Source organism: Echinops telfairi, unplaced genomic scaffold, assembly GCF_000313985.2.
Source record: "Echinops telfairi isolate 266 unplaced genomic scaffold, ASM31398v2 ScPeMD7_24;HRSCAF=84, whole genome shotgun sequence".
In the NCBI taxonomy this organism is placed as follows: Eukaryota; Metazoa; Chordata; class Mammalia; order Afrosoricida; family Tenrecidae; genus Echinops; species Echinops telfairi.
The window spans coordinates 255987-268401 of NW_022103921.1; the positions used below are offsets into that span (position 1 = coordinate 255987).

At 44.4% G+C, this 12415-nt stretch overlaps 1 pseudogene; it reads right to left on the bottom strand.

The window, feature by feature from the left end:
- Positions 1-5641: 5641 nt before the first annotated feature.
- LOC101655811 lies at positions 5642-8273 on the bottom strand (annotated as a pseudogene).
- Positions 8274-12415: the final 4142 nt, after the last annotated feature.

Below are 12415 nucleotides of genomic sequence, written 5' to 3' on the forward strand. Positions count from 1 at the left end.
CTCTGTGCGGTGAAGATGAGGCTGTCTGCTCGTATAAAGACTGACAGTCACTTGGTCCTCTGAGCTACTGTGACTCAGATAAATTCAATGGCAGAGATTGCTGTGCTTTGTTTGGGTTGGGTTAGTTGTTGGATTTGGGCCATTGAGGGGACCTCATAGAAACAGAATGGCAGAGAGTGGGCATGGATACTACCCAGCTTGGTAGAGCCAGTTTTCACACTCACAGCTAAACGGAAGGATGGTGGTTTGAGTCCACCCAGGGCTCCTTGGAAGAAAGGCCTGTGATGATCTACCCAAAAAGCAGCCACTGAAAGTCCCAGGGAACCCAGTTTTCCTCGGACACACGTGTGGGTACGATGAGTCAGGTGGACTCCAGGACAACTGTTTATTTGTCTTGGTTTAGAGGTGGGTGCTCTAGCTACAGAGTCAAGTATAGACAAGACGGAGATATACTTGTAGACACATAGCCACAGCACATGTGGAGATAGGCTAGCAATCAGGGAAAGTGGGGGATGGGGTTAGGTTTTCTACTAGGCTTGCTGTGGTTCTCAATAGCTTAACCCATCTCAAAATGGGCAGATGAGTATTCTCCTTCCTCCTAGCCAGTCACTCTGAGTGAGAATTCCTAATTCAGTAACATTCCCACAGCTCAAAGGAAAGACTAACTGCGGGAAGGAAGCCATAGAGCCCTAAAATGACCCAGTTTCACTACCCAGCAAGGAGGGCCCCAGTTGCCAGGCCTGAGGGGGACCCAGAACACAACCTATCTCTGGATTCCCAGTCAACAGCATGAGAGACAGAAGTGTGAGCAAGGGTCTTAGCCTCTTGCCTGGGGCTGTTTGCTGTATGGCCCTAGAGTGCCACCGTCAGCACCGTTCCCAATTGTTGTTCTGAAGCTGAGCCCGCAACCCCATAGAGTCTGTGGGGGTCAAGAGTTTGAGAGCCTGCTCCGACAGGGCTTCTGTAGCCTCCATAGCTTTGAGTGTGATTCCATCCTGGACCAGCACCTCTAAACCCTCCCTGAGGAGTGGAATCCAAGGCCCAGACTTCTCCCTGAATGGGTACAAGCCGTCCTACTTACCTCGCTTGAGAATTGTCAATGGACAGAACCCAGCCCCAAAGGAGGACAAACCAGGAGAGAGAGTCCCACAAGGGCCTTCCACCAGTCTCTGAGGGATGGCAATGGTGTCCAAAAGTTGACCTCAACCCCACAACACCAACAGCTCACTCAGGCCCAGCGTGGATAAGGAAAGTTGGAGGCCTGAAAGTTGTCTCTTTTCCTCGTCCGCAGCAGGGTCAGAGCTGGGGCTGGGATCAGGGCTCACTGTGGGGTTAAGGGGCTCAACATGAAATCAGGGCTCAGTCTGGTATCCAGTATAGGCCTGGGGTCCACAGTTAGTCAGACATCAGGAGCTCCCAGCACCCCTTGAGAGCCAGCTCCACTCTGGTCCAGGGTCTCAGGAAGTGTAAGCAGCTCTAAAGAGACCATGGCTCTAGCGACACCATGTGCTTCTCTGCAGCATTGCAGTTTTACACCTTCAGCAAAAAACGTTCCAGCCCATTCTCCTGGGTCTCAGGGCCACCAAAGGGCACACACTGAACCAGAACTTGCAGTGGGTCCTTGCCTTAAGTGGCCCCTTGACCCATGTTAAGGTCCAGGTCTGAAATCACCTCCTCCTCCCCCATGTTTTGAGTGGAAGTGAAGTGTGGAGTCCTTTGAACAACCTCAAAAGGTTATAATCATTCCCTTAGGGGTGCCGCGCTGGGGGTGAGTCCAAGCCCTGTGTCCTGTGGAGTCAAGCTCAGGGCTCAGTCAGAGTTGGACTCAGAATTGTGACCAAGGCCAGTTGCAGACCCTTACAAACTGCCCAGGTCCCCAGGATGACCTCACCTAGGCTTGATAGGACCAGGTGTGTACTCTGGAGCCCCCTTGTGGCCACCCTGCAGCATGCAGTATGACCTGACCAGACTGTCCACACCACATGGCAGCATGAGCTTTGTAGACAGTTCCATTTGCCAGGAAGAAATACCTACATCTTTCCTCCCAATGATTCCAGAACTGGAAAGATGTGCAGCAGATTCTACCCTTTCACATTACGTGCTCGCTCTGTATACTGAGCAAATCACCCAAGAAGCTGTCCTATCCAATTCTGTATCAGAATTGGATGCATGAAATAATCACGTGGCACAGCGCTGCTTGCCTAAACCTTAGAGCATGAAAGCCTTCAGTATAGATTACAGCTGATATCATGGAAGCGGCAATGCTCACAAATGAACTGGTCAAACGTGCCGTGGTCAACGGGGAAGAAATTTTAGTTGTCAGCTATTTCAATGTTCATCAATAACCAATGTCCACTAAACAGTACTTGTGAGGAGCAGAAGGATTTCTCTTAAGTTGTCTCCCCCAAATATGTACCAGACTTAGCTGCTTGAGAATGACTGTTCATTAGGCAGCGAAAGTAGGTCAGAGGTTATTCTCCTTAACATCAGCCATCTATAGTGGCTAGACCATTAGTCTGACTCACCCTAAATAAGACCCACTCCCTTCTGATAAGGATAGTGGTGGTCTGTTTACTTGCAGGAGATACCAGAGTGCAAACCTGCCCAAGGATGACCAAGGTTAAGTAGCCATTACCAGCTGTCTAGATCAAGCAGACACCACTGTTTATTCCACAACCAATGTGGGCACACTGTAGGTCATCCCCCTCCTATTGATTGTATTGCCTATGTCGCTACCCCTCCCGGTGACTCAGGTTATTGTCTGCTATCGGGACTTGCATGCCTCCCAGAATAGTAATTGTCTGTTTTATTGTATGAGACACCAGAATGATCAAACTTGTTCAAGAATGAAATGTAGTGCCCCTTTCTGTGATTTATGACTCTGTAATCATATCCTCCTAAAGTGATAAGATGTGTGGTTAGCAATAAATAAGGAGGCTCCTGGTTCCCTGGAGGGTGGCTGGCAGAGGGCGGCTGAGGAAGGAGGGCTGCTTCCCGTGAGGGCTGCTCCCATAAGCGAGAGGGCTGCTCCCGCGAGGGAGGCGGCTCCTGCTCTGGCAGCCGGGTTCCCCCCACGAGGACCACCAAGAGGGGCGGAGGTGAGCAATGCTACCATGTAATATGTCTGACTGTATTATTGTATTATCTCTCATGCTCTCGATGACTTTAATATAATACTTATATATCTCAACCGTACAATTGTGCATTACTGAACCCAGAAGTAGTATTACTGAACCAGTGAGTTCAAGCAGTGGGTGGGGCTGGAACCCCACTCTCCCCCATACCATTTTTAATTTAATACTACAAGTACTCAAGATTTTTTTAATAAAAAAGAAACTCTTTTATTTTTAGCTTATTTTTAGTTACCCTGGCTTTGCAGCCCTATGACCTCATCACTAAAAGTATAGTTCACTGAAAATTAGCGTAGATAACAAAATTTTTCCATCAACATTTTGAAGTCTCCCTCATGTTTTCTTAGGAGCAAATCCACAATCCATCTCTTGCTCTTCTAAGTAGCAAAAAAAGTAATGTACTAGTAGAACTTAATAAAAAAATACTTTCATCAAACCAAGTTCATGGCTCAACTAGAACAAATCTGTTCAAATCCAGTCTATCTAATATTATAGCAGAGCTCCATCAAAACAATGGCCTGTGTTCTCTTTTAAGACCCTGTGAAAGCAAAAGTGCAATTATTGAAACTGAAGGTTCAAACTTTTCCTTTATAGATAAAAACAATCAGCCATGAGATTAAAATAGACAATGCTTACCACCCACAATGGGTGGGTCAATTTATAAGCCATAGACTTTACATTCGCTCTTTATCCCATTTCCCCATAATTCTATCAAAACACGTGAAGTGCCGTTTAAGCTGTTGAAAACCAGCCTCTCACCTAATAGTCAAAATAGAATGCTGACTTTTAGCTAATGCAGCCTTATCATGTGTGTTAACTTTGGTTTTGCCTGACTCAGCCCATATGAGTATACAGACCATCAAAGTACTAAGTCGCTGTCAACTTGCTTCAAGCAATCTGTTTCCACTCTTTGTAATCCTGTCACATATGCTATATAAATTAAAATTATCACCTAAAGTCGTGTTTCAAATAGGTTATATTTTTATATAGTATTAACTTATATTTATTGCATAAGCATTAGGTGTTGATTTCCAATTTTAAAAACAAACTACTTTTTTTTAAAAAACAAACTACTTTTCAGTGACTTTCTTAATGAGCGTGACTTTTAAAAAAGCAAGTTTGAGACATTCTTTAAATATGAACTTTTATTATTTAGTTGGTTTGGGGGTTTGGTTTTTTTTTTTTCAATTTTGGCTCGTACTACATACAAAGGATCTTACATGGTTAATTTCTTTTTTTTACATCATTTTATTGGGGGCCCATACAACTCATCACAATCCATACATACATCAATTGTATAAAGCACATTTGTACATTTGTTACCCTCATCATTCTCAAAACATTTGCTCTCCACGTAAGCCCCTGGCATCAGCTCAGCTCCTGATTTCCCCCCTCCCTCCCCGCTCCCGACCCCTCGTAAAGCCTTGATAATTCCCAGCTACAAAGCTAAATGATCTTCAAACATCACCAATGAGTTTTGTACCTTACAAAATTGTCAGTTCCACCGTAGTTGAGAATCAAGTTATCGTACAAAAAGGTATACAGACTACACCTTGTGACAAAGAAGTAGGTTAGTGTAGCCCACTATAGACGAAGATTAAAATGAACTCTTGATTAAAGGAGGCGGTAAGTGCTTACATAGAAGCAACATTTTAGCTACCATAAAAATGCTCAACTTCTCCAGAACTCACAGAGTGATTAGACAACCTGGTAAGCCCAACGTGTGCACAAGCGATGCACAAAACCCACGGTATTTGGGGGAAGGAGAGGAGGAGGAAGATAATACAAGTATCGCTTTCACAAATGTAACTATGTTATCAATTACACATTAACTTACACACCTCAGGAAAAACATGCTACAATTAACATTCTCCATGTGTATCCCCCCTCCCACCCCCATTTTACTGTTTAATGTAGCTGTTCATACTGCACGAGTATAATCAACAATGGCGTTTTGATTTTAAACAAAGGCAATGGGATTCATTCCCCTGAAATAAGATTTCAACATCAAACCTTATGGTTTTAAAAATGTTCATCTTTCCTTCTCCACAGTCTAAATATTTCCCATGAGAAATCATTACACTCTCACACTCTCACTCACTCTCTCACACTTTCACTCACTCTCTCATTCACTCTCTCATTCACTCTCTCACTCACTCTCTCACTCACTCACTCTCACTCGCTCACTCTCACTCGCTCACTCTCTCACTCACTCACTCACTCACTCTAATTCACTCACTCATTCACTGACTCACTCTCTCACTGACTCACTCACTCACTCACTCTCTCACACTTACTCACTCACTGACTCACTCTCTCACTCACTCAAAAAAAAGAAGAAAAAAAAAAAAAGAGAAATCATTACAAACATCTTGAGTGTCCTGTGCTCCAAGGGCTTCAGCTTGGTTATTGTGTGTGCCGTCTTTCAGAGATAGCTCTGTGTCTGTCTCTGCTAGAAGTCCTGTCCTTAGTGCTGGCCTCGCCTCGTGGTCTCTGCTTCTTCACGGCTACTACCTCCAATGCCCATTGACAGTCACCGAACCTGTTTGTTCTTTTCTGGCTTTCTGTTGGGCATTTTCTTTCCTTGATCCTTGGTTTTATTCGCTTCCTCGTGCTGTCTGTGTTCAGCTAGAGATTTGATCACAGAGACTCCCTCAGCCACCAGATACATATTCTTCAACTGGCTGTACAATGTTGTGGACTTTTCCGTGATAATCTGACGAACTTTGAATCGCCGTATGCTTTCCAGTGCTGTAATCATCTCTGTGTGGTTCTTGATGCATCACGACCTAAAGTAAAGCAAATTCACCCAAGGCCTCAATACATCTGTTCACGTCAAGATGATCAATTTGGAGCGAATTTTTAATTTCAGCGGGCATCCTTTGAAGCCGAGAATCCCTTGAGGTTTCTTCGCTTCTTCTCCACTCTCTTAACTTCGGGCTTCTTTCCTTCCTCTCTACTCTGTTGCTCATCTCCAATTGCTCCCCTGGCTTGCTTTCCTTCCCTGTCCGTCGCTCCCCTCTCGTGCTGCGCGTTCAGCACGTATGTTCCTTGGAGGAGCAGTGGGAGCGCTCCGCCCACCTTGCTCTTCTCACCTTCGTGATCGCCCCTGCTTCAGTATCAGAGGTGGATGCAGCCCCTGCTTTGGGTGATTTTTTCCGCTTTGATTCTACTTCGTTCTTCCCTTCTTGTTAGTCTGGCTCTGTTCTTGTTTGTTCTTCTTTTTGCCCTCTTCTTTTTCAGTTTTTATTTTTGGTGGGGGGCAGTGCTGTTGTTATTTTGTTTTGTTTTTTGTAACCCACATGCCTGTTATGCAGCTTTTATTCAGTGTCCAAATTCCACATGCAAATGAGGCAATTGAAAATACCATGACTTGGGCCAGGCGCACCTTAGTCCTCAGAGTAATGCCTTTGCTTTTCAACACCTTAAAGAGGTCCTGAGCAGCAGATTCGTCCCATGCAGGATGTCATTTGATCTCTCTTCTCTCCTCCCAAACCACTTTATTGGGAACTGACTGTGATAGTTTTTGTGTGTGCCAACATGGCACCCGTAAGAAGATATGGGTGGAGTGTAGCCTGTCAATTAGGTCACAGCTTAATGACCTCATTTGTAGGTGCCATGAGACAAACGGCTCTCTAGACACTGGCCTCTCTCTCTTTGTCACCTTCTGCTGACAAGACATGTGGCGCTACGCTGAGAACTGAGTGAGCCCAGCGATGCAGCCACCGCCATTGGATCCACAAGATTTTGCTCCCACCAGCCTGTGATCTCCCTGCATTCTGCATCATTGCTTGTTTGTGGCTGCGTGAGTCTGAGGAGGGACTTCTGGGCTAGTACTGGACTTAGGAATTTTATCTGGACGAGGCTGGGATGTTTGCTCGATATACAATTACTTCTTGATATAAAGCTCTCTCTTGCACATATATGAGTATCTCTGGACTTTGTTTCTTCAGCCAACAAGCCTAACACAGGAGCTAATACAGATATCAGATGCTTTTTAGGTTGTTTTTCTTCTTGCCCTTTTTCTTACTTTTCTCTTCAGGTCCTACATCACTCTCTGAAGGGCAAAGCTGTTTTACCATTTTGGCTCTGCCTCGTGGTTTTAGACATTAACTTCGGTAGCTGCAAGCCATCCTCTTTTGGGACCCCCTTTTAAATGAACGGACTCTACTGCTGTTATTCCTCCTCCAGGCTCCTCAGCTTCTACTTGTTTTTCTGCCGTTATCTGTCTCCCTCTTCTGGCAGCTTTGGGAGTAGTTGTATCAACGGCTTTAGGCACAAACTCATTGCTGGCTTTTTCTTCCTACCCAGGAACTTCCTTGGAAACACTAGTTTCCTTTTCTTCAGCTTCAACATCAGAGGACAAATTAGATTGCTTCTTGAGGCCTGGTGACTTAAAAATGTTCGCTTTGGGGTTGTTATCTATTTCCCATAAACCTTCATTAAAACCGTTTCATTGATTTGACTTGCCATATTTTCCCTTATTTTCAGAGTAAGGAAATACATCTTTTGGTCCTAAAAAAGCCTTCTCATGAGTTCCAAAAAAGAAAATGGGTGGTTTCTTTGGAGGTGGCTTTACACCTCCATCAGGAACTTCACCTACTGGAGCTGGCCAACGAGGATACCCTTTCATCTCGGCAACAACGAGGCCTCTGGGTTTGAAATCATGAGTCAGGTTTTTTGTTTCTTGTTTTAATTAATCATTTTACTGGGAGCTCTTACAGATGCTGTGACTATTCATAATTCAATGAGAACCAGCATAATTGTATAATTGCTGCTGCCATCCATTTCAAAAAGTTTTCTTTCTTCTTGAATTCCTTGATATCAGCTCCCTTTTATCCCCTCCCCACCCCCGCCTGCCCCCTGAGAACCCTTGTTATGTTATATAGAAATATAATTGCTGTTTTCTATGTTTTACACCTTCCCATATATTTGTTTACCTACAATACTGTTATTCGTTCCCCTCAAGTGGGATTATACAGTCATCATTACTATCAGCTCCCTTTACCTCCCCCCACCCCCCACCCCTGTCCTTTCTTCCCATACCTTCAAGGAATCATTGATTCCGTTACTGTTCTAAAGGGTTATCTAACTTGGTTTCATTCATCAAAGGATCCCAATTGTACAAATGAACATACTCATGTCTAACAAGAATAATGAGATAAAACAAGAACCGTAATAGTGAGGGGAGGAAATATTAAAGAACTAGAGGATAGTTATATGTTTCATCAGTGCTACACAACGCCCTGGACTTAACATCCCTTCTGTGTGGCCAGAGCCCAGCAAGCTGGCAAGTCAGGCGAGCAGGGGTTGAGGTGGGGTTCAGTGGGGGAAGGGGATGCCTCTGGGCATCCCAAGCACCTTGGGCTGTCCTGCTCCCCACTGTGGCTTGTGGAGTAGTGGTGCCCAGTCCCAGCTGAATTCAAGAAATTAAAGTATCCAGGATATTGATCAAATCTGATGCCCAAGAAACTTTCTGAAGTTTAAAAAAATTAAGGTGACACTTTGATAACTAAGAGGCACTTGACACAAACTATGTTTTTTTTTTCCAGTTGCCTTCTGTGCATGCGTGAAAGCTGGACACAGAAGAAGGAACGACGATGGATACACACAATGGGACTGTGGTGTTGGTGAAAAAACACTGAATATATGGTGGACTGCCAGAAGAACACATGAATCAATCTTCAAGCAATAGAACAAGAATGCCACTTGGAAGTGAGAATGATGGGGCTCCAGCTTACTTACGTTGAACATATCACCAGGAAAGACCCGCCAGTAGAAAAAGACATGGTTTCTAAAGCAGGTCAACAAAATGAAGGAAAGCCATCATAGCCCCAATAACAGACTGAACCCCCAAAGCTCATGGAGATGCAAGCACATCCGTCAGTGCTACTGTCTCTTATTCATAAAGTCGACATGACTGCCACAGCTTGGACGAACCATCTGTGGCAGGGTCCAGGCTGTCAGAGCATCATCCAGAGCCCCTTCTGGGTTCAGGATTGTGGGGGGAGGTCAGATGCGCAGGCATTCCCTCCTCTGAAGGCAATCAGTTGAGGCTGCACTAGCCCTACTCCCTGCTGCTAGAGACAATGGGTTACCTCTCTCTGGAGCCTAAGGCCATTAACTTGGTTCCTGTAGGAGGGGTTTGCACCCTACTGATAATGGTTTCTATGGAGACCCAGAGACCACCCTCATTACTGGGTACCTTATAGTGTAACCCTTCCCTGTGATGTATGTCTCTACCTGTAATTAGTGGGCTGGCATGCCCCCAAAAGGTATATAGGCATGGGTCAGCAATATAGAGCTCTCGGACCTCTCGGACTCGGACCTCTCTGACTCTCTCTCCCCCCTCTCCTCTCTAGTCCTCTCTCCCTTGTTCCCTTCCCTTCCTTCCCTTCCCCCTCTCTCCACGTGGACCACCAAGCTGGGCTGAGTGAGCAATGCTATCATGTAATGTGTCTGACTGTATTATTGTAATATCTCTCAAGCTGTCGATGACTCTAATATAATACATATATATCTCAACTGTACAATTGTGCATTACTGAACCCATAAGTAGTATTACTGAATCCGAGTAGAAGTAATAGTAGTATCAGCAGGTGGAGGCTGGCCCTTCACTCCCCCAGTGCCAATTTTTTAATTTAATACTACACAGGATCATAGCTCAATGTAACTGGCATCACTATGCAGAAGAAAGGACAAGGTTCTGTCAGTGATCAGGTGGTCTAATCAAGTAAGGCAAAGCTAGGCAACAGTAACCACCAATGGCCCTTAACTCTGACTTAAGCAGTGAAGGTTTATCTCTGGCCTAGGCTCCATGTCCAACCTTGGCCCATAGGAATCTGCTCCCCATGCTCCCTCACGGACCTAGGATCAAGAGCAAGCCTCACCCTCCTCAGCTGATACAGGACGTGCAGCCTTCACAGTCCCACAGTAGAGGAAAAAGATTAGATGTGCATTGTGCCAGCTCCTCTCTGCTGCAGCACAAGTTTGACGCCCCCACTTTCTCCCCCAAACTGTGAACCAGCACTTTATTGCCATTGTGGGCAAATGTGGGAGCAGGTAAGAGTTCAGTGAGCCCACCACCCTAACAGACCACGGTCAGACTCAGTCTATTGTGCTCCTCAGTGCCCACCTTTCATCATGGTCAGGTGCGGGTGATGTCTGCCAGCCACAGCTCCTCACAGACTGCCCTCACTCCCACAGTGGCCCCAATAGCCTTGTCTTGGGCAGAATTGGCATACTGCTTACCCCTTGTGGCCATCCTGTGCCACCGCATGCAAGTAGGCAGCCTGGCTGTGTGTGAGGTTAGTGGTTCAACAACTCACTGTCACGGAGGAGAGGGGAGTCATAGTGACCCTATCAGAAGGGTACAATTGCCCCTGTGGTTTTCCAAGACTAAATCTTTACAGGAGCCAAAACAGTCAGTTTGGCAGAACATTACTCAGGGAAGCTTTAGAGAGAGGGGAACCCTGGATTCAGAAGTGTTTGGGGCATAAATGTTGATGCAGAATATGTGCAGAAACAATGACTTCACATAATGATAGTTTTGCTTAAGAACGTGTTCTATGGTTTTGTAGCAATACAGTCTGTCTTACCCTCTTATAAATCCATTTTCATGAAATTACAGAACAGAGAACTATCAAGTGATAGAGAGTTGTGCATCACTGCGGAGGACTCGAGGAACATGGAGGTAGGAGAAGTGATAGCTAAAGTGTATAGGTTTCTCCTTGAGGTACTGAAAATGTTCTGAAAAAGATGATAGTGATATATAGGCTGTAAAAACGTAAACCCCTAAGAATGTATTTTTCTAACCTTTGTGAACTTTATTCTTTTAAAAGGCTTAGGAAAGAAGGAGAACAGGAACTAGGAAACACAAGCAAGAAGTCGAATAAATGATTGCACACGGAGGGGACTGCAATGAATAAGATGAAAGAATATGCACGAATTGTTTAATGTAAAACCGATGATTCGTTATGTAAACTTTCACCAAGTTCACAATACAATGTTTCATAAAATCGCCCTTGGAGGATGATAAGAATGGGAGAGAATGCAGCAGAAAAAATACAAAATACAAAACAACTTACTGTCATTGAGTCAATTTTGACTCCCGGCAACTAGGTAGAATTTCCCTTGTTGCTTTCCTAGACTCTAGCTCTATCTGGGAGCTATCGATCTCTCTTGGGGCATCTGGTGGTTTCCAACTACTGACCTTGCATGTAGGCGCTTAACCACTACACCACCACCATGGCTCCAATGCCACAAAATAAGTCAACACAATTTTGGATGATGGGAAGGTGGTGGAGGAGTGGGAATTCACGTTGCAAAGAAAGCTATCAGACAACCAACTAGAAACCAGCGCCCACCACAAAACCCCCAAAGGTGAGCAACTTAATGACAGCAGATTTTAAAAACTTGAAAAGTTGCATTGTTGTAAGCAGGGTTCTCTGATATTTTTATATTTGTATTTTTAAAATATTTTACACGACTATTTTAAAATGTTGGTACTCTGCAACATTTTTTAAAATCCCGGAAATGGTTGCCATTCTTCTACTATGTTAAGCGCATCCAAGTATTTTTGCTGGGACAGCACATTAGGAAGATGTTTTAAAGATGGCACTGCAAATTTCTTCATTTGGGCAGTGGTGGTTGTGGCTGAGAGGTCCAAATTCAGAAATCTGAAACATCCTCCCATTCATCAACTTCTACATGCATAATTCAGTTATTATTCCAACAGCATTAACATAAACTCAATTCGCCCTAAGCAAAAGCCTTCCTCCTTCATCCATGATAACAACTGGTCAACTCTGGTTTCTTTTTCCATTTTTAGTGCTTTTCTTTTTTTAGTGCTTTTCTTGATATCAAATTCACATATCATACACTTCCATAGCTAAGTCATTTAAAAAAAAGAGTTGTATATACATCATCAGAATCAGGAGAAAGAGTGTATGTTAGACAGGGTTCTCTAGGGAAACAAAACCAGGACATTTATGATTTTTTTTTTTCCAACCCACCCTCCCTCCGACATTTATGATTATATATATTTATATATAGATATGTACAATATAAGAAATAAACAGCGAATTAGTCTATAGAGCAGTACAAATGGCTCAGTGCAACTTAATTCCATGAGACAGCTAATACACTGGCAGTCCTTCAGGTCTTGAGGGCCGCTGGGTGCAAGTCAAGGAAGCAAACAGTTGAGTTCTCTGTAGAGCAATTCAGGCAATCCGGCCAAAGGCAACAAACACCAAGGCAGGTCACCAACAGTCAGCCAGATAACA